Source organism: Rhinolophus hipposideros (genome assembly GCF_964194185.1).
Source record: "Rhinolophus hipposideros genome assembly, chromosome: 2".
Lineage (NCBI taxonomy): Eukaryota > Metazoa > Chordata > Mammalia > Chiroptera > Rhinolophidae > Rhinolophus > Rhinolophus hipposideros.
Genome location: NC_138048.1, coordinates 30552641 through 30576888, shown reverse-complemented (window position 1 = coordinate 30576888; position 24248 = coordinate 30552641). Strand labels below are relative to the sequence as shown.

At 39.0% G+C, this 24248-nt stretch overlaps 1 protein-coding gene across 6 annotated transcripts in view; it reads right to left on the bottom strand.

Annotated features, from left to right (window-relative positions):
• Positions 1–24248, bottom strand: part of TMEM45A (transmembrane protein 45A) — an 88909-nt gene that overhangs the window by 24365 nt on the left and 40296 nt on the right. The window contains exon 1 of one of the 6 annotated variants that reach the window (XM_081071946.1): positions 18674–18872. The exons of the other annotated variants lie outside the window; for them this stretch is intronic. The gene's annotated coding sequence lies outside the window, so the exon portion shown is untranslated. Of the gene's footprint in view, positions 1–18673; positions 18873–24248 lie in introns of those variants that run through there. 6 annotated transcript variants of the gene reach the window in all.

The window sequence follows — 24248 nt, the reverse complement described above, 5'->3', positions numbered from 1 at the left end:
CTGAGGTCTCAAAGCCCACTCATACTCAACAAACCGCAAAATTGAACTAATCATAGTATCCACCCACCCACTGCCAGAGAATAATTTTCCCCCAGTTACCTATTTTGGTTAACAACACCACCATTCACCGACTTACCCAAATTCAAAATATGAAAATCACCCTAAAGACCACCTATGTCCCTAAAACCTAGTCGTTGAGATCTAGTGCCTCTGTCTTCCCCTAGCCCTTTCAATTTTGTCTGCTTGGGAAATTCTCCCTGATGGCCCAGACAGCAAAGAGGCCCTCTTATATCGCCTCCAGGTACCCAGTTCTCACTGTAATTAATTCTTTGTGTGACTAGTTATTGAAGGTCTGTCCTCTTCATGAGCTTCTATGTCCATGACTATATTATGAGAGGCTATGGAGCAGGCACCTGGGGACTCTCCGAGGTTAGAGGCTCCTGGTATATTAAAAAGGGAGGAAAATGCCAAAACAGAATTACAAAAACTGTGGTTGTTTTTAATTGTTTAGGTTTACCTAATAAATACAATCAACACACGTAAAATATATCGCTTATGTTGAAGATAACATGAAAATTTAAATTTGGGGCGCTTCCAAAATGTGTAGCTATGGGCCAAATAAACTTCCTGACCCACGTCCGTGACCAGCTGACGTGTTCCCGCTCCCCCAATGGCTGTATATGGACCAGTATATCTCAGCTCAGCCATTGGAATGTGATAGAGAGGCAAGGGAGAGTAGTTGAGAGTTTTTGAAGAAGCATACGAGGTGATCAGAGTAGGGGGGAAAAACGAGTCCTTGTTCCTACTTCAGTTATAGAACTTCTGTATCTCTAGGCTCTTAATCTAAAACAATCTGATGGTTCCAATCATTCACTGATTAAAAGGCCCAAACCAAACTAAATCAAAGAAGGCTTGCTATAGTTGCCTGGCTAAGCAACCCAACAAACCCATTTGCTCCTGGCAATGAAAATGGCACTCATTTTACTCCACTTCCATTGTGGAGAGGAAAACAATTGCCCAAAATTTCAAATATCGCTTCACTATCATCTTCTACAATATCATTTCCCATAAATCTGTTTTTTGTCCCCTGCTTTACTATTGCCTGCAGATGCAACTCACTGCTTATAAAAGCAAAATACTCCTGAGTTTGATTAATCCCAAGAACAGACACATTGCTCTTGGAAGGTGAACACAAGGCTTTTCTCACCCACAAAGCATCATATACCTACCAGCAGAAATACCTACCAGACAATCAGCAGAAACCCCAAGGAAAATCTCCAGGGTAGGAAACAAAAATGTCCTTCCTCAATACCCTCTCTGCCTCATGTCACCACTTATAATCTCACAAAGTGAAACTGGCCTACGCAGGCCTAAAAAGGGCAAGATTTACCGCTGGCTTCCAGCTGCAGTTCATCCTAAAAATTCATACTCTTCCCCATCCAAAAAAAAACCCTCTGTACCTAATGGCACCAAACATCATCCTCTGAGCAAAAGACTCCTACGTAATACTCTTATTAACCCCTTTTTTCTGACTATCCCCCAACACATACACACACACACAGACACACACACACACACACCACCCCAAAGAGAAATATTTTAAAACTCTAGCACTTACACATAATATTGGGCAAATCCCAAGACCTAAATCAGATGTCAGGTGTTAATTCTCAATGTTATAGCTGTATAAACCACAGAGCAGGCCTATGCACAGAAAGAGGAAAGCACTCAGAATAGGCCAGAGAAAGATATTCTACCGTGTTCTTGCTAAAATCTCAATCAAATAGCTAACTTCAATATAAAATGAATACCAAGGGGAAAATCATAAAATAAAATTTCTTTTTGAGCCACCACCAAAATAAAGTATTCCTAAATTTCAATTAATGACTTATGAGACACACTCAATACACATTTGTAAATTCCAATACACTAAAACAATTTCAACTATTTCTTGAGTTTCATTTTACTATTTGACTTAACACTCAAAGCAAAGCATATACAAGCAGATGTCGCTTTAAATATTTTTGATTCTCCATCATTCTGTACCAGCATTTTCTCTCCCAAATTTCAACCAAATTTGAAAGAATTTTCAGTGTTAAACTATCCTTACCTTCACCCTTCCCTCAGTGTCAAGTCCAACTCAATTCTCTTGTTCCAAGAATTTACAATGGTTCTGGTTTCAAGAAGGAAAAGCAGGTATTGATTGGTCTAAATCTAAAACTTCCTCCTTGGAGACTAAATCAAGGTTTTCATATCTTTCAGCATGAAGTCGAGCAGCTAAGTCTTCAGAATGTCAGAATGTCTGCATAAATGTGGCTCTACCACACCCTTTTGAACATCACACCTTCCTGTCTAAACTTGTGCCACAGAGGATTTCCCAATGAGATTCGCTTTGTCATCCCACTCACATGACCACTAGCCTTAGTCATGTACCACCTACTGTGAGAATCAAAGCCAGTGGAGTATGTGTGAGCTTTGCTAGCTCTCTTCCAGGCCATCAAGATGAACATAAGACAAAGGGAATGGTTATCGCAGCTGTAACATAATAGACCATGTTCGATAAATCTATAAAAATAAACCATTTCCTAACACAGTGCCTCAAGCAAGAGATTGCTGCAGATGTCAGGGTTGGAGTCATGACCAAAATCAAAGTTATAGGAATAAGACAAGATGATGGAACAAAATTGCTGTAGGTCAATAATGAAACTCCCTAACCCTCAAAGGAATACTCAATCTGGTAGAGAAATCAATACATAAATTATTCTAAACCAATATGAAGCTTGCACAGAGCAAAATGGGAACAAGGAAGAAGCAAGAATCTGACTCTAACCACCAGCTATTATCCTGTTTGTATGCAAGTCTCATTTTTCCTCTCACTGTTACACACTTGGTGAGCAAGGGCCATCTCCCTTATAATGCTTTGCTAACTAGCACTCAATAAATAACCAATGAACGATGAGCCCCTCTCTGGGACCCCATCTCCCTGAAACTTTGACCTGGGTGGCAACCAATATCACAAACAGCTCTAGTGGCTGGTTAAATGCTGACTCATGGGCCCCACTTCAGATCTACCAAATTGATAAGAAGGGGGAGGCCCAGAAGTCTGCCTTTTTAACAAGCGCTCATGAGTTGATTTTTATGTATTCTTGAGGTTTGTAGAGCAAAAAGCTTAGAGTATGTGGAGAAAAGCAGAGTAGCACTAAGACACTACGATTTTAATGTGACCTCTTCATCAGCATACCCCAGAGGCCATTTGTCACCCATCAATGTTGTAAACCCTGATGTGTTTGCTCATCTCGGGCTCTATATTGGACAAAGGTGGGTGGCTCAACAGCTGCTCCTGAGGCCAGAATAATAATGTGACTATCACAAGACAATAATTGCTCTTGAGTGCTGCCATTCTAGTTACTTTATTTTATCACATATTAAGACATTGCTTTATTTTGACCTGTTTTCTATATCCTTGCCTCTTATTCCCATACCTCTGTCAATCTTTAAATAACTAAAGTTATCCATGTCATAGGGACAAGTCTTAATCAAACATCCAGAATGACAAAGAGGACTCTAAACTTGAAAATATGAGAGAGGGCGAGGCAATCCTGACTTATTTCTTAAGAAATAAAACCAACAAATAGAAAGTATGAACAAATGTCATGTTGCATCATCTGCCTGTAACCAACTCTTCAAAGTAAATAGAAGCCTGGATTGTTTCTGTCAGTAGTGTTGTACCTGAGATGGGAAGGGAGCTAGCATTCATTAAACATCTACTACGTGCTAATAACATTCCAGTCATTCTATCTTTGAGACAACTCAAGGAAGTATTATTTCCACCACAGGTATGTGGAAACTGAAACTCCAAGAGATTTATTAAGCTACTCTAAGTCACAGAGTTAGTAATGACCAGAGCTAAGATTCCAAGTTCCTCATATGTTATTCAAAATCTCATATCTGTTCCCCTAGATAAGGGTAACGACTAGAAAATGTTTGTGAAGAGCCTCATCAAATAGTCTTCGTGGATCACCTTTGAGTACGTTAAACACTGGGGAGAAAGGGCTTCTCCTCCTGGAACTTTCTCCCATTGAATTATCAGCAGGTGTAAAGGAGGTGAAGCTGTGCACGTAGCCTGTTTATTTACCAGTACTGCAGTCAAGGTCAGCGTAAACAGGGCTGCCAACAAAAGGAAGGCTGGGCTGAATAGTCTGCAAGGACTTCATTTGACAAATGTCTGGATGCTAGGGATGTCAGTGATATGGTAAGAACCTAAAGAAGTCATTCTGTAGTTCCAGGATTCATGCTGCATCACAAGTTCAAGTCAATGAACAACGATTGGGCATATATATATATATATATATATATATATATATATATATATATATGGATCTGCTTCAAGTTATAGGGGACTCCAAGGTGAACAGTAAATCCATTTTCTATCACTGTTGTAACTCAGGTGGTAAATGTTCTCTAATCTTAAGGGCCCATGTGATTAAATTGGGTCTGCCAGGATAAACTTATCTCAAGGTCATTAATTTTACCACCTTTGAAAACCCTTTTGCCAGGTAAGGTAATATATTACAAGTTCCAGGAATTAGAACACAGCAGGGTGGGGACATTATTCTGTCTACCACTACAACATATAAAGGTTTACAGTGTGTCAGTACAAAGAAGACAAACACATAAGACTGTGATACAAAAGAGGTGAGGTAGATTTATGGTAAAGGAGTAAAATATCCGTGGTGTGCTGAACCCCTTCATTTAATTTAGGGATGGGAGAGAGGCATACAACAGGGTGTGGGGACAGAGCCAGGAGTGCAGTTTCCAGGCTCTCGGCCTCACGTGGAAAGGTGCTCACTCGGGTAGTAAATGGCCATAAACTGTGATTGGATGGCCACCAGCTGTGGCTAGTTGGCCGTCAGCTGTAACCAGCGAGCCATTGGCCACTAATATAACTGCCGTTATATTAGCAGAAAATGGGGGCTAGTAAGAAGATGGTGGCTGAGCTAGCAAGAGTGGATTGCAGAGAGGCAGATGCCACCAGTGAGAATATAGTGGTATGACTCCCCTATCTATGGCTCCGTGGGTGTTTCTTATTGGCCTCACCATGTCCTGCGTTCTTATGTGGGGAGCGGGAGCAGAGACCCCGCGTGACACCCTGCATCACACATGGCGTAGCGAGCAGGGTCTTGCGCATGACTCCCCGCGTTACACGGGGTCTCTTAGGGCCATTTGAGCTAGACCTTGAAGAATGAGTAGGATTTTGAAAGGTGGAGCCAAAAGAGAAGAGCACTCCAAACATAAGGAACAGCATGAATAAACTCCTGGTGGCAGAAACATACAGGAATTGATGAAGTCACTCCTACCATTGCAGTGGGAGACAAAAGAAAATACAGCTGGAACCCCTACACATATGAGAAGTTGGTAAGTGGCAGAAATGACAATATAAATTACCAATAAGTGGAAAAAAACTATCTTTACAATTAAGTCTCCAGTTACAGATAAAAATTAAACTAGATCCCTACCTCACACCACATTAAATTCTAGGTGCATTAAAAACCTAATTATGAGAAATCCAATTTTTAAACTATTTAGAAGAAAACATTTCAAAAGTTCCTTCTGACCTTGGGATAGGAAAGGGTTTTTTTTTTAAACAAGATACAAAAAGCAAGATAATGAGGAAAGGACTGATAAATTTGGCACCAAAAATTAAAACTTTTATATAGGAATGGCAAGGATGTGCAGGAAAAGATGTTCTACATCATTAGTCATTTTGGAAATGCTAATTACAATAACAAATGCCAAGACACATCCACTAAAATGGCTATGTTTTAAAAGACTGACAATACATACCAAGTATCAGTAAGGACATGGACCCACTGGACTGCGGGTAGGGCACAAATGGGACAGCTCCATTGGAAAGCAGTTTGTCAGTTTTCAAAAGTTAAACATGCACATACAATTCAGCCCACCTAGATATTTACCCAAGAGAAATTAAAGTTATGTCCACACAAAGATTTGTACATGGATGCCCATAGTAGCTTTATTTTATAATAACCAAAACCTGGAAATAACCCAAATGCCCGCCAACTAGTGAATAATCAAACTGATACATCTCTAAGTAAAAAGGAACAAACTACTGATACGAAAACCTGGATGACTCTCAAAAGCATTATGCTACATGAAAGAAACCAGACACCAGAGTACATACCGCACAGATTCGTGTGTATGAAATTCTAGAAAACACGAAACTGTGGTGATAGGAAGCAGTTGAGCAGTTGTCTAGAAGTAAGAAGCATGACTGAGGAGCATGAGGGAGATCTTCAAGGTGGTGGAAATAAACTATATACTCTATTGAACATAAAAAATAATTACACAAATGTATACATTTGTTAAAACTCATCAAATTACACACTTAAAATTTACGGGTGAACTTTATTGCATGTAAATTATACTTCAGTGAAGTTTATTGAAAAAGGAGAACAGACACTTTTTAGGCCCTTCCTTCTCTCCTGCAGCCTGATTGTGATGGCTAGAGCTTTGGCAACCATTTGAGATTCTGAGAATAAGACCCATATCCAAGGGAAGGCACCGTGAACATGAAATAGGCTTATTCTTGACAACTTTGTGGATCTACTAGTCGATCCATGAATACCCCATTTTCCTATTTTATGTGCTATGAAAATGAAATTACATCATGTATAAAAGCAAAAAAAAATTTAATCAATTTTGTATAACAACAAAATCTTAAAGCTTCTATATGTTAAAATTATAGCTAACATTTATTGATTGCTTTCTGTTTACTAGTCTCCATTCAGGCAAGGGTTTTGCATTTTAACTCATTTAATCTTCCCAAGAAACCTCTGAAGTAGATACTATTATAACTCCAATTTTGCAAATGAAGAAACCGAGGCAAAGTTAGAGAGGAACTAAAGTGACCAAGGTGACACAGCTGATAAGCAATGACATGGATTCGTATCTTGCGTTGTGTCGACAGTAGCTCTACCACAATGATACCATAACTAAATTTCAAGGACACATGACAGAGAAGATATTTGCAATAAATGTAACTGAAGAAGGCTAAGGAGCCAGAACGTCATTTTCAACTAGGAATCAGTTGGAAAAAGAAAAACTGCTCCCAGCCCCACTGTGGGCAAAGAAAAAGAACAGACAATTCAACGCAAAGCAAAACCTTAATGTGCAATAGTCATATAAAAAGATGCTCAATTCCACTAGAAACCAAAGAAAACTAAAGTTAGAGCAGAGGTATTTTTCACCTATTAGACTGTCAAAATTAAAAAGATCTAGTATGTCAAGTGTCGCTGAGAGTGTAACGAAATGGGAACCCTCAGATGCTACTAGAAGTGTAAATTGACATTACTACTTTGCCAAACAATTTGACAGTAGCTAGAAGAGTTGAAAGTGCACATGCCCCACAACCCAGCAATTCCATTTGTAGTATGTACCTTAGAAAAACCCACATACATGTTCTCTTGGATATGTAAAAAAAAAAAAAAAAAAGGTTCATTGCTGTACTGGTTGTAGTAACATAAAATTAAACATAAGCTGAACATCCATCAATAGAGAAATGCAAAAACAACATGAAGTAACATATATACAACAGAAGGTACTACACTTTAAAACATTTTTAATAAAAGCATCATATCTATATTTAGCAATGGGGTTAGATTTTTAAAGCATTAGGTTAATGAAAAATGCACGCTGCAAAACACTACCATAGTTTGGCTCAACTTATGTATTATTTTTAAACACCTGAAAAATAATACTATTCATTGCTCATGTACATAAATGAATATAAAGATATAAAAGTGAGGATATGCACTAATAATAGTGGTTTCCTTTGGCAAGGGTAAAGAAGAATCGAACTGAGGGATGTCAAGAGACATTCAATTGTAATATTTTATTTCTTTTATTTAAAAGAAAGAAAAACTTGAAGCAAGTGATATAAAATGTCAGTTCTGTGTGGTAGGAACACAAGTGTTTGCCATATTATTTTTTCTGCTTTTCATTACATTTTTAAATTAATAGACTTTATTATTAGAGAAGTCTTAGTTTTACAGGAATTAAGCGGAAATTACAAGGTTCCATGTTTTCTTTCCCCACTGCTCAGTTTCCTAATTATTAAATTCTTGCATTTGTGGTACATGTTACAATTTATGAACCAATCTTGATACATTATTATTAATTAAAGTCCATAATTTACATTACAGTTCAAAATGTGCTTTATAGTTCTATAGGTTTTGATAAATGCATAATGTCATGTATCCATCATTACTGTATCACACAGAATATGCCACAAAAAAATCTCCTGTGCTTCACCTATTAATTCTTTCCTTCCTCCCCCTGAGCCCATGGCAACCACTAATCTTTTTACCATAGTTTTGCCTTTTCCAGAATGTAATATAATTGGAATCATATAGTATGTAGCCTTCTGAGATTGAATCCTTTCACTTAGCAATACGCATTTAAATTTCCTCCATATCTTTTCGTGGCTTGATAGTTCATTTCTTTATATATATATTCTGAATAATATTTCATTGTATGCAAGCACTACTGAGTTTTTTAATCCATTCACCTATTGGAGGACATCTTGGTTGCTTTCAAGTTTTGGCAATTATGAATAAAGCTGCTATTAATATTTATGCACAGGTTTTTGTGTGGACATAAGTTCCCAACTCATTTGAGTAAATACACGGAAGCACAATCCTGAATCATATATTAAGACTATGATTAGTTTTGTAAGAAGCTGTCAAACTATCTTCCAAAGAGACTGTACCATTTTGTTTTCTCACCAGCAACAAATGAGAGAGAGTTCTGGTTGCTCCATATCCTCTCTACATTTTGGTGTTGTCAGTGTTCTGGATTTGGGCCATTCTAGTAGGTGTATAGCGACATTTTGTTGTTGTTTTATTTTGTAGCTCCCTGGTGACGTATGATAATTTGCCATCTGTATATCTTCTTCGGTAAGGTGTCTGTCCAGACCTTTTGCTAATTTTTAATTGGATTATTTATTTTCTTATTGTTCATTTTTAGAAGTTCTTTGTATATTTTGGTATCAGTCCTTTATCAGATATACAATTTGCAAATATTTTCTCCCAGTCTGTGGCTTGTCGTTGATTGTCTTAAAAGTTTCTTTCACAGACTAGAAGTTTGTCATTATAATGTAGCCTAACTTACAAATTTTTTCTTTCATGGTTTGTGTAGTTGATGTTGTATCTAAAAACTCATCATCATACCCAAGGTCACCTTAATTTCCTCCTTTGTTTTCTCCTAAAAGGTTTATAGCTTTGTATTTTACATTTAGGTCTATGATCCCTTTTGAGTTATTTTTTTGTGAAAGATACAAGAACTGTATCTAGATCCTTTTTTGGTGTTTTTTTTTTTTTTGCATATGAATACACAGTTGTTACAGCACCATTTGTATCCTTTCTGTGTATAGAATTGCTTTTGACCCTTTGTCAAAAATCAGTTGACTATGTTTATATAGTTCTATTTATGGGCTCTCTGTTTCACTAATCCATATGTCTTTTCTTTCATCAATATTACACTCTCTTGATTACTGTAGCTTCATAGTAATTCTTCAAGTTGCATACTGTCAGTCTTCTGAAGTTTTTCTTCAGTATTGTGTTGGCTATTCTGGGTCTTCCCTTCCATGTAAACTTTAGAATCAGTTTGTCAGTGTCCACAAAAACAACTTGCTGGGGTTTTGACTGGGATTGTACTGAATCTATAGATCAAGGTGGGGAGAACTGACATTCTAACAATATTGATTCTTCCTATTCATAAACATAGACTGTCTCTCCACTCATGTAGATTTTCTTTGATTCCTTTCATCAGAGGTTTGTAGTTTTCCTTATCTAGATCTTACACATATTTTGTTAAACTTATACCTAAGTATTTCTTTTATCTTATTTTCTTTAGTGCTGATGTGATTAGTGTTACATGTTTAATTTCAAACTCCAATTGTTCATTGATGGTCTATAGGAGAACAGTTGACTTTCACATAATCTGGTATCCTACCTACAACCTTACCATAATAACTTTTTGGCTCCAGGAGGTTTTTGTTGTTGTTGTTGATTCTTAGGAATTTTATACGTATATAATTATGTCATCTTTGAGCAAAGACAGTTTTACTTCTTCCTCCCAATCTGCATATTTTCTATTTCCTGTTCTTATCTTTGCATTACATACAACTTCCAGCATCATGAGGTTGAAGAAGAGTGGTGAAAGGAGGCATTCTTGCCTTGTTTCCAGTCCTAGGGGGAAAGCATCTAGTTTCTTACCGTTGAGTTTAGTGTTAGCTGGTTAGTTAGGTTTTGTGTCACTATTCTGTATCAAATTAAAGAAACTTCCCTCTATTTCTAGTTTGCTGGTTTTCAAGGGTTTTTTTTTGTTTGTTTTTTGTTTTTTAATATCTTTTAAAAACAAAACTCGGAAAGGTGGTTTAGAGCCAGATCACAAAGGACCGTAACTGCCAGGTTACGAAATTGAAACTTTATTTTATGGACAATACAATAAGAAACAACCAAATGTTCTGAGCAAAGAAAGGATATCACATAGATATTCATTGAACCCTTTAAACCATTCCATAATACAAGAATCCAGTTTCTATCTAAAGATGTCCAGAAAAGTGGACTCTTGCAATTCCTTTGGAAACCCATTTTGGTGACATACAAATAGCGCTCTCTGTGAACCCTGCCTCACAGCAAACTTGAATCCCTTGGAGACCCCAGGGAAGATGCAGAACATTCATTAGCCTTGACCAACTGCTGCCACAAAGACACGACCCAAACTCAGTATCCCACTACCGCTCTCTGCCCAGAAGAGAAAGCTACGTCATTCCGGCTCAGGGAAGAGGCACAGGCACCCCATGGCCCCCAGTAGCTTACTAAGCAACGTATAACCAAAATGCAGTGACCATTCCCAAATTAACAGTGCTGACACCTGCATTTAAATCACACCTTCTCTTCTCACAGGGGAGTGCTGCTGTCAGGAGCTCTGTTGACAAAGACATCTGGATGGATGACTCCCTGTCTTACCTATAGATAACATCGGTAACTCAGTTTTCATGGCCTTGGCTGTCTCTCCTCTCTTTACCCACCTTCCTACATATTGCTCTCCCCTTCCTTTTCTCCCTTCTCCCTACCACAACCAGTTCTCAGCAGAGATGCATCTGGAGCCTAAGAAAATTGCCTCCAAGAGCACGCGCGGGCCATCCTGGGAAAGAAAGGCACTTCTGGATCAAAGTTCATATTTTGGCTTGGTTTGGATTTCTGTGTGTGGAGGGGTGGTAGACAGAAGGTAATCAGTAGAAGCCCAGAGAGCCAAGAATAAGGGAAAAGGGAATGATTTGCCAGCTAAGGCTAATAAATCTCTGAGTTCCTGAAGCTTACAGGCTTACAGACTACACAAGCATGCAGTTCTCCCCACCCTCAGCTCCATAGCGCCCACTGGTGGATGTCTTTTCCCCAGCCGGCTACTCCACGAAATGCACTCTAATCTGGTTTTCTTCAAAAAACCTATTCTGGTTCTCTACTTCCTCCTTCCCTCCTGCTGCCAACACACACATAAATATGATTTGATCTGGATCCTTTGCTCTTGGGGCAGGCTCAGGTGTGGGACCAGGTTTGGGGCCTCCATATTTTTTCCACTGTATCCATCTAACACACACCCAGCCTTGGCAAGCACAGAATAATTAATCATTGAACCTCACTCTGTGTCAGAAGGGACAGTGTGAAACATCAGAGAAAGGAGGTCATTTCTAACCTGAGGATGACTATGCTTCCATGGGAAAGGCTTTTGGAAAATTTCTGGCTTTGTTAAGAGGAAATTCAGTTTTCTTGGGAATAAGTGCCTCTACGGTTGATCCGAGATATGTATGGAAATGATAACTAGTGCTCTTGGTTGCCTGTTCATTCATTCATTCCATCATTCCTCTGTTCACCCATGCTTTCAACAAATATTTATTAAACAACTACACTCTGTCAGGTACAGTTCTATCCACCGGGACATGAGTTCGAATCAGATTCCTCATTTTAACCAGATTCCCAGGTGATTCATTCGCACATTAGAGTTTGAGTAGCACTGGTCTAGGGTAGAATTTCTCAACAGCAGCACTGTTAACATTTCCGGCCTGATCATTTGTGGGGCTGAACTGTGCTTTGTGGGACGTTTAGCAACATCCCTGGCTTCTACGTAATCAGTTCTGGCAGTACTTTTCGTCTGGTTGTGATGATCAAAAATGTCTACAGATATTGGTGAATATCCCCAAGGGGCAAAATCACATTTCCTTCCCCAATTAAGAAGTACTGGTTTAGAAGGCCCTTGGTCAAATCCCCTTAATAAAAAAAAAAAAAAGACTTTGTTTTCTTTTCTCTTGTGAAAAAGAGAAATGTAACAAATTTAGCTGTTAACTATTATATCAAAGTAAGTCCAACCAAGATTGTGTGTACCTTTTCCAGAATGATAAAGTTACATTATTGCAACTAATAAAAGAAGCAAAACATCATTTGGAAAAATGTTTGCAAAATTCCCATGATCTTTTACATAAAAAATGTTTTAAGTTTTCTGTTTAATCTTACTACTAAGGGCATATAGGAAGTTAAGGACTTGTCATTGGATATCATCACTGCCGATTATATTTTTCCTGGGTGCAACCACACAAAGGTCTATCTGGAACATCTCCCCATTTTGAAAAAGATGGCCAGTGTGGGCATAATGCTACCATCACATAGTGGGAGTGATGGCAAGGATGAAAAATCATGTTCAAATCTAGCTGGAGAAAAAATAAACCCCATAAGCTAAGCTGAAACAGTAGGGCGATATCTGACTAATGTGCATTTTTCATTAGAGGAGAAACCCAGCAGGATAATTCTTTGGTCTCTCAGTTCTTTGGTGTTGGAAAATGTATGTCTTTCTGTTTATTTTAATTATTATTATTATTATTAAATTCCCCATCTAGGAAATAATGATTCCTGATTTTAGAAAGTATCTATGACAAGAAAGAAACAAAATAATTTCAGCTATGGAGAAAATAACCCAGGCCAATGTGAGAGGTCTCAGGCTCCACTTGGGGGACCAGCGACAGTGGTTCCACTTTGGAAATGCTGAGCTTCCACTTCTGGGGAAGTGGGTGGAGCTGGACTGAGCCGAAGGAGCAAAGCTATGGCAGGGACCGCCTCTGTGAAGCCGAGGAAGCCATCAGCCTCGGCCTGCCCTCAAATACATTGGTTGTATTGGTTCCATTTCATAGAAGAGGCAGCTGAGTTTGAGACCTTTGGTGTCTTGCCTGAATATCCATAACCAGTAAGTGGTAGAAGGGAGAAAAGGAACCCAAATCTCTGAGGTACAACCCCAAATACCTCTGTTTTTAGTTTCCTGTGGCTGCTCTAACAAATGACAACACAAATTTAGTAGCTTACAGTTCTGGAGCTCAGAAGTCTGAAATGGGTTTCACTGGAGCGAAACCAATGCTTTAGCAGGGACATGGTTTGCTCCCTCCAGAGGCAGGAGGGGGAGATCCATTTCCTGGCCTTTTCCAACTTCTGGAGGCTGCCTGCGTGCCTTGACTCCTGGGTGCTTCCTCCATCCTCACAGTCAAAAGCATAGTCTCTTCAAATCACTCATTCTTCTGTTGCCACGTGGCCTTCTGCTCCTCCTGCCTCCCTCTTATATGGACAAGGACCCTTGTGATTATATTGGGCCAACTCAGATAATCCAGAGTAATCTTTCCATCCCCAAATCCTTAACTTAATCAAATCTTCAAAATCCCTTTTACCATGTGAAGTAAACCAGAATATGTCACCCAAAAATATGCCTCATTGACATAAAAATTATTTTGTGCTGAAGGCAATTAAAAAGCAGTGAATGCAGGAAAGCTTTGTCTCCCCTCTCCTTTTCTGCCTAAAGTCAGGATATAAATTCTCCTTTTACAGGAGACAGTCTTATCAGCCCAGAGATGGCATCAGAGGAATCTGCAAGCAAACCTTACTCCTTAGTTCTCGGCCATATATTTACCTTCCCACCATTTGCCACCCTTGGAAGCCTAAAACTACTTTCCTGAAAATGTGCTGTTCTTTACTGAAGATGTTATATGAGCTGGAATTCTAAGTCTCTGCTTTGAGTTACGTTTTGTTGAGGTTTATCCCACATGATATGTGCTGTGAGCATTTGAAAAAAAAAACCAGTTTGTTTTTCTCTTGTTAATTTGTCTTTTTGTTAAAGAGTCCCCGCTGAAAACATAACATGGATAGAGGTCAAGTTTTGCCTCCCCTATGAGTGTACGGTAACATAGTCTCGGTTTCTGGAGATTAGGATATGGACATCTTTGGGGGACCGTTATTCAGTTTACCACACCTCCTTAGGAATGTCAGTTAGAAGGAGAGCCTCTAACAATCATAAAAATAAGGCGGGGAAAGAAGAGAACAGGAATAGTCATGGGAGCCGTCTACAGACTCTCGGGTTCCAAGTCGTTGAGGGAGACTCAAGAGCATAGTGTTATCTACTTCTCAATCTTGGTTGCACTATAGAATCCCTTGAAGAGCTCATAAAAAAACAACCCAGGATAGACCCCAATTCTTAGAGATTTTGCTGCAGTTAGTCTGGGTTAGCCCAGGCATCATTCTAAAATCCCCCCTAGGGGAATAAGAACCCAGCTTCTGCAATCGGACTCATTGCATACAAATGTCAGCTCCGCCATTGTGTGCTAACCTGAGTCACAATTATTGAACTTTGCCTCAGTTTCCTCTTCTAGACAAAGTTAAGGATAAGCTGACATAATACAAACTAAATTCTTGTCCCATAATATATACTGCATAAATGTCACGTTGTTTTTATTTTAAATGCCTCAAAGCTCTCCAGGGGGCTGTCTCATTCCAACTCAGGCAGGAACCCAAAATGATTTGTGTGTGTCTAGGGTGTGAACAGTGGGATTAGGAGGCAACTAAGCATGGTCTCCCCTGCCTGCCTGGTTGTGATGGGCTCTGGGAGTGCTCGCCCCAATGGAAGGGCAGCATTAGGAGCAGAGCTGCAGATCTCCTCCTGCTGGCGCGTGTAAAAATTACATGAGCGAGTAAGAAGAAACCATCAGAAAGGCTGACACGGGGGGGTGGGAAAGGTGTGGTGAGCTGTGCAAATGGGAGACTGCTAAGAGCCGTCCAATAGTGTCAACAGATTTTGTATACACCAATTTAATGCTCATAAGTATTATCCCCATTTTAAAGATAACGATAAAGAAGTGCATTTCGTAAGGATTATAATAGGACTCGCAACAGCACTGTGACAGAAACAAGATTCAACACCAAGTCTACATCCAAAAGGGGAAAAGGAAGAAAAATGACATTTGTAGAGCATCCACCTCTCCAGGAGTTTACAGAGTCCTCTCAATTCCATCAGGTGGTATTTTCCTCCCCATTTTACATGAGCAGGATAGAGACCGAGGGGCTACCTTGCCCAGGTCAAACAGCTTATAAATGGTAAAACTGGGATCCTGACTCCAGTCTGTGCACCTCTAAACCCCCATCCTCTTTCCAATCACTTCTACCTCTCTCCATGCCTCCAAAGTGAACTGTAACCGCCAGAACAAGAATCAAGAACATTTACTGAATCCTGACTCTGTATCAAATACTGTCCTAGGAGCTTTCTATGCATTATCTAAGAAGAATCAAGTAAGGTGATCGTGACACAAAGACAGAATAGTTACTCGGTGTATGGCACATGGGCCAGCAGCCTTACCTGGGAGGGTTGGAAATGCAGCTTCTCTGGACCCACCCCCCACGTATGGAGTCAAAGTCTGCATTTTAACAAGTTCCCCAGGTAACTCATCAGCACCTTAAGTCGGAGAAGACTGCTTTGGGCTGCTTTTTCTCACTTTTTATCTTTCCAAAGAGTTGTTTTGGTAATGTGTAGGTAAGGCCTAAGATTCTCCATTTACCAGAACTGACAGGGCACCAGTGAACGATCCCCAGAAAGAAGCTGTGGTTTGAGATGATGTCAGAGAGGGCAGGAGGCCCCCACCTCCCTTTCCTCAGCACAACTGTTTCTCTTTGAGTGTTCCTGGGGGTTGGTCTCCAGAACACACCATTAGACTGCAAATACCCTCTGCCGGAGGGCACTCCACAGGACAAATTACACTGAATGTGGGATTAGCTAATAGCCCTATGAAAGCCAGACGAGATAAAGCAGTTCTTCTCAAACTCAAATCGTGTGCAGACCTTTGAAAAGGAAAACATTTCTTTCAGAGCCAGTATGTGGACTTAAATTGTTCTTACTATAAATTTTCTGAAATAAAAAATACATACATCTTTGGACAACTATAAAAATAAAAGCAATTTATAAACTAAACACAAGTGAAACTATAAAAGTGTCGCGCGGGGGACCCTGCTCACTGCGCCATTTGTCGTGCAGGGTCTCAGCTCCCACTCCCCGCCCAAGAGCGCAGGACACGGTAAGGCCAAAAAGGAACACCCATGGAGCCATAGATAGGGGAGTCAAACCAATATATTCTCGCTGGCGTCTGGGCTGGAGACACAGGGAGCAGGATCTACATAATCTGCCTAACAGCAGTCCGCGCTTGCCAGCCACCATCTTCTCGCTAGCCCCCATTCCCCTTTCTGCTAGCATAGCCACAGCCGTTATATTAGTGGCCAATGGCTTACAGGTTACAGCTGACGGCCAACTAGCCACAGCTGCTGGCATCTGATCACAGTTGATGGCCATTTACTACCCGAGCCAGCACCTTTCTATGTGAGGCCGAGAGCCTGGAAACTGTTTTTTGGGGTTTTGTCCCCACAAAAAGCAACACAAATCGAATAAAATAATACAAATCAAATATAGCAGACAACGATTTCTGCTAAAATAAATCACCTATCCCAGCATGACTAGGGCACTGACAGCTACAGCGTATCTTCTTTCTGGTCCAGAATCTGTATATTATGTGTCCCCCAAATGACTCCATTCTCTATTCAAACTGAAAGCCACTGAAATGCTGCCTGGCATATTAAGCCCGTCTTCTTTACTCCTCAACCCTTGATAATTAAAGCAGTGCTGTTCGCCTCTGTCATAATCCTAACAACAAACATAAGCTCCAGCACTGAAATCATTGGCTGAACTCCGATACAAGATGCTCATCCACATGCTCTAGAATATGCTTATTTCTCAGTTACTGTTGAGAGGAAAATGCAGTTAGATTATTATAATAGAAAGCTCGCTGACCTCCCGCCATGCCCCCAAGAACACGAGCAGACACCGAGGAATTTATCTTCAACGTGGGAAACACTGGGATAAAGAATTTGGAAAAACTGTACCCAAATAGTTAATGAGGAAAAATTCCTCTTGATATAAATATTTTAGCTAATAAATGCAGAAGAAATTATATAATTTAGAACTTTACAAACCCTAATGAATTAGTCAATCCAGGCATTGATAAACAAAGATTGCTGACATCCAGAAGGGACAACCAACAAAATGGGTCTGACGTATTGGGGGGGGAATAAATCCGAACCTGTGTGTACTCCAACTCTCTAGATTACCAATTTACAGAAAATATAGGAGCAGAGGAGCGTGTTACATGACCTGGGGACGCAACTAGTAAAATCCAGATGATGTAAAATTCTAAAAGACGAACTAGTTTTTCAACAGATAAATTATAAGAAAAACAGAGAGGAAAGGAGAACCTGTATATCAATAGAGACTCCTGAGTCATATCTATAATTGACTTTATTTAATGTGGGCTTTATTTGAATCTTAATTCAAACAAAAATAATTCAGGATTTTTAATTTCATAGGGGTAATGATAATCTTAGGCTGTAAGTTTTGTAAAAGAATCCTATTATTTAGAGAGATATACTGAAATATTATGAACCAAATAATATGATGACTTAAATTAGTTTCAAAATTATACTGGTTAATTTTATACATCAGATTGGCTCAGCCCATGGTACCCAGTTTTTGGTCAAACACCATTCTAGATGTTGCTGTGAAGATATTTTTTTATATGTGATCAAAACTTAAATCAGTAGACAATGAGCAAAGCAAATTATCCTCCACATGGGTGCGAGGTGAGGGTGGGTATCTAATCTTTTGAAGGCCTTTGAAGGCCTTAAGAGTAAACTAAAGTGCCCCAAGGAAGAAGTAATTCTGCCTCCATATTGTCTTCCCAATAGAAACAGAGAAATCAACTCTTCCCTGCATCTCCAGCCTGCTGGCCTGCTCTACAGATTTCAGACCTGCTAGCCCTCATCATCTCAAGAACAAAGTCCCTAAAATAAATAAATAAACAAGCAAACAAACAAATAAATAAATCTCTCCATACATTTACACACACACACACACACACACACACATCTGCTTTGTTCTGTTTCTCTGGAGAATCCTCACTACTATGAAACTTATATAGGGGAGAGGAGAAGTAGATAGAGAAATAGATAAACCATATTAGCCATGAGTTAGTAATTGTTGAAACTAGGTAATGGCTACATTATACTATTCTCTCTATTTTTAAATTTTCCATTTAAAAAGTTGGGAAGGATAAAAAAGAAATGGAAGAGCCAAGCCAAAAGAAATGGAAGAAAGCTGGTTTTTCTGTCAAGGGTCTGATGATAGAACAGCACATTGGAAATCAAGGCTGTCCTGAGAAAACCCAGGCTGTGACCCCAATACTCACAAGGAAGAAATTAAAGCTGGAAGGGCCTGGCCTTGGAGGTGACTCTTCTCTTGACCTTGAACTTCCAGTCTATTTTAGACTGCATTTTCTCTGGCCCCACAGCACATCCCTTTATTACCACACTTCTGTCACACTTCTACTCTTCATCTCTTCTCACTAGCCAGAGCTCTTTACTAATCCAAGCACCAAGCTTGCACTCAAAAATATTTCATGCATGAATCAAAGCAATGCCTACTCTTAAGCCAACTCAGACACTACCACCTTCTAGCCCACATTTTCTTCTGTTAATCATTAGAGTCTACCACTAACTGCTCCATTTTTTTTGCATTTTCATATCCTCTGATTTCAAATATTCACACCCTACCAACCAAATATTTGAGGTCTCTCTTGGGGAAGGCATGTAGACACTGGCATTCACCATCATACAGCTTTGTAAAATGAACCTTCAAAATCCCATTTCTGAGCAGGAAACAAAATCCCATCCAACAAGCACCCTAATTTGCAGTGCTTTCCTTCCAACCTCCTAGACAGCAAAACACTCCAATCTTTAAGACATGTCACCAATGTCGTTCTTTTACAGAATTTCAATGTGAATATTCATTCAAATGAGCTATTTCTTTGGCTTTGTCATAGTATTTCACATGTTTTGGGAATAAATTGATTGATTTTACAAATGGAGTGAGAAAAATCCTAGGATATCCTATCTCATAAATTTTAAAACTGAAAAAAAATCTAATGCCAGCGTAACTTCTGAAACTAATTTATAAAGGGAGACAGAAACCATGTGAGAAAAAAAATGAGGCAGAGACATCTAAACTCCAGCCTCATTTAATTCAAGTTCAGACAAGAAAAAGTGGATTTTTTTTTAGCTCACTATGCTCCATGGGAAATGCTCTCACCCCTATATAGGAAAATGAGAGGTCCAAATGAGTTGAAGTCTCATTCGGGCCTGCCTCCTCTCCTGACCCCTGATTTGACCCTGAAAGGCATTACTTCATCTCACAGAAATCCCCACCTTTCTTCTGCCCTCACCTCACAGAAGGTCAGGTATACAAGTTCATGACAAAATCTCAAGGTAAATGAGAATAAAGGGAATAAAGAGGATGAGTAACTGCTGCCTCAGCTGCCAGTGTCTGAGTTGGACTATGTGTCCAGGAAGAACAGCAAGTGTCCCTGAGAAAACTGTACACAAAGAGCCTTCCTTTGACAGAAAGCGGAAAGAACTCCAGAAATTGTCAGTAACCAAGGTTGACAGCTGTGCAAGAATGTCACCCATGTTTCCAGTTCCTGCCCTCCAGTACTTGGTACCATTTTAAACATCTGGAGGTAGATTTGCCACATTTAGCAACAACAAAAGTACAGAACGCTAGTGAAAACTGAATGTCAGATAAATATTTTTAGCATAGCTATGTCCTATTTGCATGCCTTATTTGAAATTCAAATAATGAGCATCCTTTGTTTCTTCTGGCAACCCATGAAGGCATTTCCCTGAGGTAAAGAACATTGCAACAGCTCAATGTGGAGGTTTCTCAAGCAATACTCGTAAAGTTAGTAAAGAAACTGACACTGAAGTGCCACATGAAAATAAGAGAAAACCAAGAATATTTCTTTCTTTCCAAGAATGAAATCCATTAGCCAGAGGTTGACAAGTTTCTTTGAGTAAGAGATTTAAAGTTGACTTGGTTGTAACTTCTAAATATTTCTAAATCTCTATTTAAACATCTGTGCTGTTCTGAATTGCACCCTCACTATTTCTTAATCACGAATGCTCCTGTGCCTTATTTATACAATGAGAAATTTGGTCTAAAAAAGTTGGTGGCTTCATCAAGTAAATTGAGGATGCCTGGGCCAAGGTTTCATTGTAAGAGGCCACATGAATTCGTGTGGGTATGTCTTTTTTTCTAAATCAACAGATACTGAAAGTATAGCCACAATCAAATTGTGAGATATGGTAGGGAGGGAACCTAGAAATCCTCTGATGTTAAAAGTGGGTCATTCTTATATTTAATAACGTCGCAACCACTGGTCAGGGATGATTTCCAATGTTTCTTCCAACTTCTTCATGATTCCCAGCATCCTGACATCCGAGCAACTGAATCATTGGTTCTTTGTTGGTTCTTTTGAACATCGGTTCTGAGCAAGTAAAATAAGATAGGAAAGCCTTGGAGCCCAAAGTAAGAAGGACTGTCACAAGGTTGGCCAAGTGTGAGGGACACTATGTTAACCTTGTCCCTTCACACAGATTTAACACACACACACACAGGGAACCAAAACCGTGTGCACATTTTAAGAAAGGAAAAAAAAACTATTCAAATTGTAATACTTAATATATACCGATAACAAAAGATGAACACAAGTCGTGTGTATACATTTTTTTTGGCACCCCGGTAGATGAGGACCTAATGTTCAAGACATCTTTTGAATTCCTGTTGGAGTTTTGTTCCTTTTCGTGTAGTCAAATGCTGCAGTTATCTATCTATCTGTCTATCTTTTATCTATTTAATTTTATTTTTTAAATGTCAGCTTTCAGTGAAGCCCTCCTTATTTTATTACCATGCTTAAAACTCTAAACACTCTCCCACCCCCAGCACTCTTCTCAGCACTTTCCACCATCTGTCATACTATATATTCTCCTACTTCATGCGTCGTTCATGCCCTGTCCCACCACTAGAATATCAGTTCCATGTGAGTAAGAATTTATACACATATTTTGTATTCCCAATCCTCCACTCCCTCTCCTTTGGCAACCATTAGCTTGTTCCCTGTATCTATGGGTCTGTTTCTGTTTTGTTTTTGTTTATTCACTTATTTTGTTTTATTTGATTCCACATATACTTGTCAATGAAATCATATGGCATTTGTCTTTCTCAGTCTGACTTATTTCACTTAACATAATAACCTCTAGGTCCATCCATGTTGTCACAAATGGCAAGATTTCATTCTTTTTTATTGCTGAATAATATTCCAATGTGTGTGTGTGTGTGTGTGTGTGTGTGTGTGTGTGTGTGTGTGTATACATACCACATCTTCTTTACCCATTCATCTATTAATGGACATCTCGGTTGCTTCTATATCTTGGCTATTACTAGTAATGCAGCAGTGAATATAGGGGCGCATATATGTTTTCAAATTAGTGTTTTGGATTTCTTCAGATAAACAACCCAGAAGTGGAATTTCTGGGTCATAAGGTAGTTCTATTTTCAATTTTTTTGAGGAGTCTCCATACTGTTTTCCATAGTGACTGCAATAATTTACAATCCCACCAGCAGTGCACGATGATTGCCTTTTCTCCGCATCCTCGCCAGCACTTGTTATTTGTTGATTTATTAATGAACAGGTGTCAGGTGATACCTAACTTGTTTTAATTTGCATTTGTCTGATGATTAGTGACATTGAACATCTTTCGTATGTCTATTGGCGATCTGTATGTCATCTTAGGAGAAATGTCTGTTAAGGTTCTCTGCTCACTTTTTAATTGGATTTTTTGTTTTTCGGTGTTAAGGTGTGTGAGTTCTTTATATATTTTGGGTATTAACCCCTTATCATATATATCATTTGCAAATATCTTCTTCCATTCAGTAGATTGTCTTTTTGTTTTGTTGACGGTTTTCTTCACTGTGCAAAAAACTTTTTGGTTGGCTGTGGTCCCATTTGTTTATTTTTCTTTGTTTTCCTTGTTCAAGGAGATATATCCAAAAAGATACTGCTAAGAGAAATGTCAAAAAGTTTACTGCCTATGTTTTCTTCTGGGAGTTTTATAGTTTCAGGTCTAACATTTAAGTCTTTAATACTATAGTGATTTAGATTGGGTAATTTACAGACATTTTGATCTCCATAAAGGAGTAGTTGGAAACTTACTTTTTTATTTGCTTTCATTTATTCTCATTTTACAAATATTTATGGTGCACAACCTCTAGACCAGGTTGACAAGCTTCTGAGTACTACATCTCCCAAAGAGATAAATGAAAAGGAAGATGAAGTTTGTTTTTCAGTGATTTCCAATGTGGATGATGCCCCAGAAAGCACATATATATGTACGTGTGTGTGTATATATATATATATATAAAAATATATATATATATATAAAAATATATATACATATATATATTTTATATATATATAATATATATAATTTTAAATTATATTTATGCATTTTACATTTTGTATTTTAAAACACTGACATTAACAGATGATATAGGATTTTTATGTGTTGGTCTAAAAAAATTAAGGAACATTATTCTAGCCACATTAATTCACTTTCTGTCTTTGGCTGCAAATATAGAAGTCAACCTAAATCAAAACCTTCTTAAAGCTTCCTAGTTTGAAAAAGACCCTGCTTAATTACTCAGGGGACTCTGAAGCACAGTGTGTTCTTTATAACTTAATTTGTTTGAGTTGTGACCAGTAGTCTGTTGCAATCCGAAACTAACGGACTTAAAAAAAAAATTATGAAAATCTAGAACTGTTTGGGAAGATGATTTCTTTATTTCTTTCTTCCATTTAAGATAATAGAGTTCTTTGTGGCTAACTGATCTTAAGTCTACGTGCAGTGCTGTCTAAAAAAATGTTCCCTATGAAAAGACCCCAAGTTGCATCGTCATTTTAACAGTGGGCCTTATACCAAGTCCCAGCCAAAAAAAAGTTAGGAAAGACTGGCTAATAACAGCACCTTAAATTTGTGTGAGACTTTTAACCCTTCAAAGTCCAATATCTGATTAATTCTATGGCGGCCCTTAAGGAGTATGATCAGGAATACAGGAAGGAGTGAGGCTATTACTCACCCAAACTTTCACAGCTGAGTCATGTCTTAAAACCCCAGTGTCCCACATTTCTGGCTTCAAGCCTTTTTCACTGTTCCTCACTGACAGAAATCAAAAAAGACATCTAAGTGAGAGTAGTTTAAAGCAAGTGAAAAACCAGCAATAACAGGACTTTGGTGGGGAATAAACAAAAACAACTAGAGACTGCCGTGCAAGATAAACAACAAGCCCCATAAAGGCTGACGGCAGTTTTTCAACTCATTCCTCTGGATTTACTTGGACACACTGAGGGACCTTGGGGGTCCTACACAGGATTGCCTCTTGAGGTCCTGTCCAGGTCTTTGACACCACTATTCAGTGTCCCCATCCAGGCCTCTGGCCAGCACCAGAGGTACACAAAAGTTGGACTGCTAACTGGCACGAGGGATGCAAAATGAAAGCAGGACCAGAGGATTCTGGAAGCATTGCTCTTCATCAGCATGTGTACAGTTTACCATTCATTTAAACAATGCCCATGGATTAAGGACTCACTAGGGACTAAGCACCTGCAAAATGCTTTACCTACTGTGTGTCATTTGATCTGCCCACCCCCGAGGGAGGAAAATTACTCTTAGCCTCCTGGTATTAACAGAGGAGGAAACTAAGGCTTAGAAAAGATAAATAACTTATTGAAAGGGTTCTCACAGCTAGCTAAATGGCAGAGCTCAGATTCAAACCTAGTCTGGCTGACTCAGAAACCCATGCTCCTACTCATATGCTCTTGCTCTTCCCTGGGAGGCAACGCGACTTGGTGTTGGAAGGGCAATGAGAACCCC